This window comes from Salvelinus namaycush, chromosome 17 (genome assembly GCF_016432855.1).
Source record: "Salvelinus namaycush isolate Seneca chromosome 17, SaNama_1.0, whole genome shotgun sequence".
Lineage (NCBI taxonomy): Eukaryota > Metazoa > Chordata > Actinopteri > Salmoniformes > Salmonidae > Salvelinus > Salvelinus namaycush.
Genome location: NC_052323.1, coordinates 34604252 through 34612026, shown reverse-complemented (window position 1 = coordinate 34612026; position 7775 = coordinate 34604252).

Here is a 7775-nt window from a genome sequence, read left to right as displayed (position 1 = left end):
TCTGTCTGAGAGATCTGTGTTTGACTACTGTGACCTAAGACCCACTGGTTCTGTCTGAGAGATCTGTGTTTGACTACTGTGACCTAAGACCCACTGGTTCTGTCTGAGAGATCTGTGTTTGACTACTGTGACCTAAGACCCACTGGTTCTGTCTGAGAGATCTGTGTTTGACTACTGTGACCTAAGACCCACTGGTTCTGTCTGAGAGATCTGTGTTTGACTACTGTGACCTAAGACCCACTGGTTCTGTCTGAGAGATCTGTGTTTGACTACTGTGACCTAAGACCCACTGGTTCTGTCTGAGAGATCTGTGTTTGACTACTGTGACCTAAGACCCACTGGTTCTGTCTGAGAGATCTGTGTTTGACTACTGTGACCTAAGACCCACTGGGTTTGTCTCAGGGAGGATGGAATGTGGAATGAAGGGTTGTATGATAAATGACCATATTAGGCTTTAGTTAGTAGCATGGGGTAACACGAGGAATCTCTCACTACACACATCAGTTCCAATGAAATACACTCATCTCAAATACCAGCACTCTCACCAAATAACACTCTCACCGTGTGCTGCGTGTGTGCGTGCTGTGTGTGTGTGTGTGTGCGTGCGCGTGTGCGTTTGTGCGTAAGTGTGTGTGTGTTGTCAATAGACAATACATGCTTCAACAAGCTGGCTACAAAGTCCCCTTCTCCTCTCTGTTTCTCTCTCCTTCTTTTTCTCGGTCTACTCTTCTTTTAGTTCTCTGTTGTCTTCTCTGTTGTCTTCTCTGTTGTCTTCTCTGTCGCCTTCTCTGTCGTCTTCTCTGTCGTCCTCTCTGTCGTCCTCTCTGCCGTCCTCTCTGCCGTCCTCTCTGCCGTCCTCTCTGCCGTCTTCTCTGTCGTCTTCTCTGTCGTCTTCTCTGTCGTCTTCTCTGTCGTCTTCTCTGTCGTCTTCTCTGTCGTCTTCTCTGTCGCCTTCTCTGTCGCCTTCTCTGTCGTCTTCTCTGTCGTCTTCTCTGTCGCCTTCTCTGTCGTCTTCTCTGTCGCCTTCTCTGTAACCTTCTCTGTTGCCTTCTCTGTAACCTTCTCTGTTGCCTTCTCTGTTGCCTTCTCTGTTGTCTTCTCTGTTGTCTTCTCTGTTGTCTTCTCTGTTGCCTTCTCTGTTGCCTTCTCTGTTGTCTTCTCTGTTGTCTTCTCTGTTGTCTTCTCTGTTGTCTTCTCTGTTGTCTTCTCTGTTGCCTTCTCTGTTGCCTTCTCTGTTGTCTTCTCTGTTGCCTTCTCTGTTACCTTCTCTGTTGTCTTCTCTGTTGTCTTCTCTGTCGTCTTCTCTGTCGTCTTCTCTGTCGTCTTCTCTGTAACCTTCTCTGTTGTCTTCTCTGTTGTCTTCTCTGTCGTCTTCTCTGTCGTCTTCTCTGTCGTCTTCTCTGTCGTCTTCTCTGTAACCTTCTCTGTTGTCTTCTCTGTAACCTTCTCTGTTGTCTTCTCTGTAACCTTCTCTGTTGTCTTCTCTGTCATCTTCTCTGTTGCCTTCTCTGTAACCTTCTCTGTTGTCTTCTCTGTAACCTTCTCTGTTGCCTTCTCTGTTGCCTTCTCTGTTGTCTTCTCTGTTGTCTTCTCTGTAACCTTCTCTGTTGTTTTCTCTGTAACCTTCTCTGTTGTCTTCTCTGTAACCTTCTCTGTTGTCTTCTCTGTAACCTTCTCTGTTGTCTTCTCTGTAACCTTCTCTGTTGTCTTCTCTGTTGTCTTCTCTGTTGTCTTCTCTGTTGCCTTCTCCCACCCCACCCAGGTTATTATCAGACAGACAGTCAGCCAGCCATTCATTCAGTCAGTCAATCAGCCAGCCATTCAGCCAGCCAGTCAGTCATTCAGTCAGACAGACAGTCAGTCAGCCAGCCAGTCAGTCAGACAGCCAGTCAGTCAGCCAGTCAGACAGCCAGTCAGTCAGTCAGCCAGTCAGCCAGTCCGTCAGTCAGCCAGTCAGCCAGTCAACCATTCAGCCAGTCTGTCAGTCAGTCAGTCAGCCATTCAGTCAGTCAGTCAGTCAGTCAGTCAGTCAGTCAGTCAGTCAGTAAGTCTGTCAGTCAGTTTGTTAGCCAGTCAGCCATTCTGTCAGCCAGTCAACCATTCAGTCAGTCAGTCAATCAGTCAGCCAGTCTGTCAGTCAGTCAGTCAGCCATTCAGTCAGCCAGTCAGCCAGTCAGCCAGTCAGTCAGTCAGTCAGTCAGTTTGTTAGCCAGTCAGTCAGTCAGCCATTCAGTCAGCCAGCCTGTCAGTCAGCCAGTCAGCCAGCCTGTCAGTCAGCCATTCAGTCAGCCAGCCTGTCAGTCAGCCAGTCAGTCAGCCATTCAGCCAGCCTGTCAGTCAGCCAGTCAGTCAGCCAGTCAGTCAGCCAGTCAGTCAGTCAGCCAGTCAGTCAGCCAGTCAGTCAGCCATTCAGTCAGCCAGTCAGTCAGCCATTCAGTCAGCCAGTCAGCCAGTCAGCCATTCAGTCAGCCAGTCAGTCAGCCAGTCAGTCAGCCATTCAGTCAGCCATTCAGTCAGCCAGTCAGTCAGTCAGCCAGTCAGTCAGCCATTCAGTCAGTCAGCCATTCAGTCAGCCAGTCAGCCATTCAGTCAGCCAGTCAGCCAGTCAGCCATTCAGTCAGCCAGTCTGTCAGCCATTCAGTCAGCCAGCCTGTCAGTCAGCCAGTCAGCCAGTCAGTCAGTCAGCCAGTCAGTCAGCCATTCAGTCAGCCAGTCAGCCAGTCAGCCAGTCAGCCAGTCAGCCAGTCTGTCAGCCAGCCAGTCAGCCAGTCAGCCATTCCGTCAGCCAGTCAGCCAGTCAGCCAGCTAAAAGCTCAAAACTAAGCACCCAGTAGCTCTCATCGACAGGTCTTTCTATGCATAATCTTAGGGGTGCATCCCAAATGCCATCCCTGGTGCACTATGGGTCCTGGTCAAAGTAGTGCACTTTATAGGGAATAGAGTGTCATTTGGGATGCACAGAGAGGGTTTTTATTTAATTGGTTTTGATGTAATCTCCCTCAGAGCTCTGTGGTTGTCTGTGTCGGAGATTCACTCACACGAACACAGCATCTTTCAGAGAACAATAAAAGTTACCACAGAAATACTGTAGGCTGTTCATCATCTGGTGGGAGGATGACAAACACACATACCTTCCTTGAGAGAGTTGTGTCATGTGGTTCAGAGAGTGTGTGTGTGTGTGTGTGTGTGTGTGTGTGTGTGTGTGTGTGTGTGTGTGTGTGTGTGTGTGTGTGTGTGTGTGTGTGTGTGTGTGTGTGTGTGTGTGTGTGTGTGTGTGTGTGTGTGTGTGTGTGTCTGCGTACACTTCCGGTCAAAAGTTTTAGAACACCTATTCATTCAATGATTTTTATTATATTTTTACTATTTTCTACATTGTATAATAATAGTGAAGACATCAAAACTATGAAATAACACATATGGAATCATAGAGTAAACAAGAAAGTGTTAAACAGCCACCCTTTGCCTTGATGACAGCTTTGCACACTCTTGGTATTCTGTCAACCAGCTTCACCTGGAATACTTTTCCAACAGTCTTGTAGGAGTTCCCACATATGCTGAGCACTTGTTGGCTGCTTTTCCTTCACTCCGCGGACCGACCATCTCAATTTGGTTGAGGTCAGGGGATTGTGGAGGCCAGGTAATCTGATGCAGCACTCCATCACTCTCCTTCTTGGTAAAATAGCCCTTGCACAGCCTGGAGGTGTGTTGGGTCATTGTCCTGTTGAAAAACAAGATGGCATGGCGTATTGCTGCAGAATGCTGTGGTAGCCATGCTGGTTAACCTCTCTAGGGTATGTGGGACATTAACGTCCCACCTCATCAACAGCCAGTGAAACTGCAGGGCGCCAAATTCAAAACAACAGAAATACCATAATTTAAATTCCTCAAACATACAAGTATTTTACACCATTTTAAAGCTACACTTGTTGTAAATCCAGCCAAAGTGTCCGATTTCAAAAAGGTTTTACGACGAAAGCAAACCAAACGATTATGTTAGGTCAGAGCCAAGTAACAGAAAAACACAGCAATTTTTCCAGCCAAAGAGAGGAGTCACAAAAAGCAGAAATAGAGAAAATGAATCACTAACCTTTGTTAATCTTCATCAGATGACACTCATAGGACTTCATGTTACACAATACATGTATTTTATGTTCGGTAAAGTTCATATTTATATCCAAAAATCTGAGTTTAGGCAAGACGCTACTGTATCACTTTGCAAAAAGCCTGAGAAAATGCAGAGCGCCAAATTAAAATTAATGACTATGAAAATTACTATAAAATCAAACTTTCATTAATCACACATGAAAAATATCAAATTAAAGCTACACTGGCTGTGAATCCAGCCAACATGTCAGAATTCAAATAGGCTTTTCAGCGAAAGCATACGATGCTATTATCTGAGCATAGCACCATAGTAAACAAAAGAGAGAAAACATTTCAACCCTGCAGGAGCAACACAAAACGCAGAAATAAAAATATAATTCATGCCTTACCTTTGATGAGCTTCTGTTGTTGGCACTCCAATATATCCCAAAAACATCACAAATGGTCCTTTTGTTCGATTAATTCCGTCGATATATATCCAAAATGTCAATTTATTTGGCGCGTTTGATCCAGAAAAACACTGGTTCCAACTTGCTCAAACGTGACGACAAAATATATCAAAGGTTACCTGTAAACTTTGCCAAAAAATGTCAAACTACTTATGTAATACAACTTTAGGTATTTTTTAACGTTAATAATCGATAAAATTGAAGATTGAAGATATATGTTCAATAAAGGATTAAAACGATATGTAGCATGCCTTCTGTTTGATTGAAGCTCATGTCCAGGACACCTGGAGTGCCTCAACTTCAAGATGGCCGTATTTCTTCATTACACAAAGGAATAACCTCAACCTATTTCTCACGACTGTTGACATCCAGTGGAAGTCGTAGGAACTGCAAGCAAGTTGCTTAGAAATCTGGTTTCCCAATGAATCCTCATTGAAAGACAGTGACCTCAAAAAAAAAATCTGAATGGTTTGTCCTCGGGGTTTCGCCTGATAAAAAAGTTCTGTTATACTCACAGACATGATTCAAACAGTTTTAGAAACTTCAGAGTGTTTTCTATCCAAATCTACTAATAATATGCATATCTTATCTCCTGGGGATGAGTAACTGGCAGTTGAATTTGGGTATGCTTTTCATCCAAACGTGAAAATGCTGCCCCCTACCCTAGAGAAGTTAAGTGTGCGCTGAATTCTAAATAGATCACAGACAGTGTCACCAGCAAAGCACCCCCACACCATCACACCTCCTCCTCGATGCTTTACGGTGGAAAATACACATGCTGAGATAATCCGTTCACCCACACCGCATCTCACAAAGACACGGTGGTTGGAACCAAAAATCTCACATTTGGACTGCAGAACAAATTACAAATTTCCACCGGTCTAATGTCGATTGCTTGTGTTTCTTGGCCCAAGCAAGTCCCTTCCTCTTATTGGTGTCCTTTAGTAGTGGTTTCTTTGCAGCAATTCGACCATGAAGGCCTGATTCACACAGTCTCCTCTGAACAGTTGATGTTGAGATGTGTCTGTTACTTGAACTCTTTGAAGCATTTATTTGAGCTGCAATTTCTGAGGCTGGTAACTCTAATGAACTTATCCTCTGCAGCAGAGGTAACTCTGGGTCTTACATTCCTCTGGCGGTCCTCATGAGAGCCAGTTCCGTCATACCGCTTGATGGTTTTTGCAAGTGCACTTGAAGAAACTTTAAAAGTTCTTGAAATTTTCCGGATTGACTGACCTTCATGTCTCAAAGTTATGATGGACTGTTGTTTCTCTTTGCTTATTTGAGCTGTTCTTGCCATAATATGGGACTTGGTCTTTTACCAAATAGGGCTATCTTCTGAATGCCCCCCGACCTTGTCACAACACAACTGATTGGCTCAAACGCATTAAGAAAAATGAATTCCAACTTTAACTTTTAAGAAGGCACACCTTGTCACGTCTACTCCCTCTCCGGCGTTCGAAGTCGCAAGTTTACTCATCATTACTCACACCTGCCACCATCGTTACGCGCACCTGCACTTCATGAGACTCACCTGGACTCCATCCCTTTCCTGATTTCCTCCCCTATATCTGTCACACTCTGTAGTTCTTTCCCCAGGCGTTATTGATTATGTTACTGTGTTTCATGTCTGTACGCTACTCGTGTTTCCTGTTTTGTTCCATGTTTCATTTATTATTAAATTCACTCCCTGTTCTTGCTTCCCGACTCCCAGCGTACACGTTACAGAATAATGCCTCACCAAAGGGAAGCAAAAGGGATTTTTTTTTTTACTGGTGACGTTGGTTCCTCGTGCCGGTGCCGAAGCAACCGGGAATGCCCCAGCTGGCTCGTCAGGCTTCCATGCCTCAGCTGGCTCGACAGGTTCCCAAGCTTCGGTTGGCTCGTCAGGCTTCCATGCCTCAGCTGGCTCTACAGGTTCCCGTGTCTCAGCTGGCTCTACAGATTCCCATCGCCTCAGCAGAAGCAACCGGCCCGTTCCTAGTCCTCGGGATTGTCCCTCTCGTCGGCGTCGTCCTGCGGTTGGAGCCGCGTGTCAGGGAGGGGGTACTGTCACGTCTACTCCCGCTTCCCATCTCCGGGGCTCGACATCGCAAGTTTACTCATCATTACACACACCTGCCACCATCATTACGCGCACCTGCACTTCATGAGACTCACCTGGACTCCATCACCTTCCTGATTTCCTCCCCTATTTCTGTCATGCCCTTTTGTTCTTTCCCAAGGCGTTATTGATTCTGTTACTGTGTTTCATGTCGGTACGCAACTCATGTTTCTAGTTTTGTTCCATGTTTCATTTATTATTACAGTTTTTCTCAATCGCTTTGGCTCATTTTTTGAAACGGTCTTAACATTCTCTAAACTGTAAGTGCAACTGTCACAACCGTTTAATGGGACATCACAACTCTATTGCATGTCTGCAAAAATGTAGTTACTCACCCAAAACATTTAATTCATGCTTCAAAACCTATTTATTGTGTCAGTAAATTGGCCAATGCCACCAAAATAGGGGCGACAGGTAGCCTAGTCGTTAGAGCGTTGGGCCAGTAACTGAAAGGTTGCTAGATCGAATCCCTGAGCTGACAAGGTAAAAATCTGTTGTTCTGCCCCTGAACAAGGCAGTTAACCCACTGTTCCTAGGCCGTTATTGTAAATAATAATTTGTTCTTAACTGACTAGTTCTTAACTGACTAGTTAAAAAGGTAAAATAAATTCTAAATTTTTGTCATTGTGTGAGCTGTACTTGTCAAAATGTTTAGATGTTTATTCACCATGGCAGTCAAACCCTGGAAATATTTAATGTACACATTTCAGTTTTGTTCTACTATTTTGTTGACACTGACTGCTTACTCTGCTCTACCAGAAGGTCAGTTTCATCTAGCTGAATGCTATGGTCTATCACACTGAGCTGTTTAGATACCGATCTCAACAGTAGGTCAAAGTTCACTGGGAAAAGTCAATACTGTACTAGACAGAAAAAGGATAAACACATACAGTACATTTATTTTTGTAGCAATGTGTTACATGTAAACAGAAAATTCACATTTGCATGTCCATTTTTACTTATTTCTTACATAAACATTTGCCACAAAATGACATCCATGCAACAAAAACAACAAAAAAACCTGCAACAATGAAAAAACCTGCGGTAGTTCTGTAAAAAAGTATAAATTGTACCTCCTCACAGTACGTAACACTACAAGTTCCCGTCTTCTTGGTGGA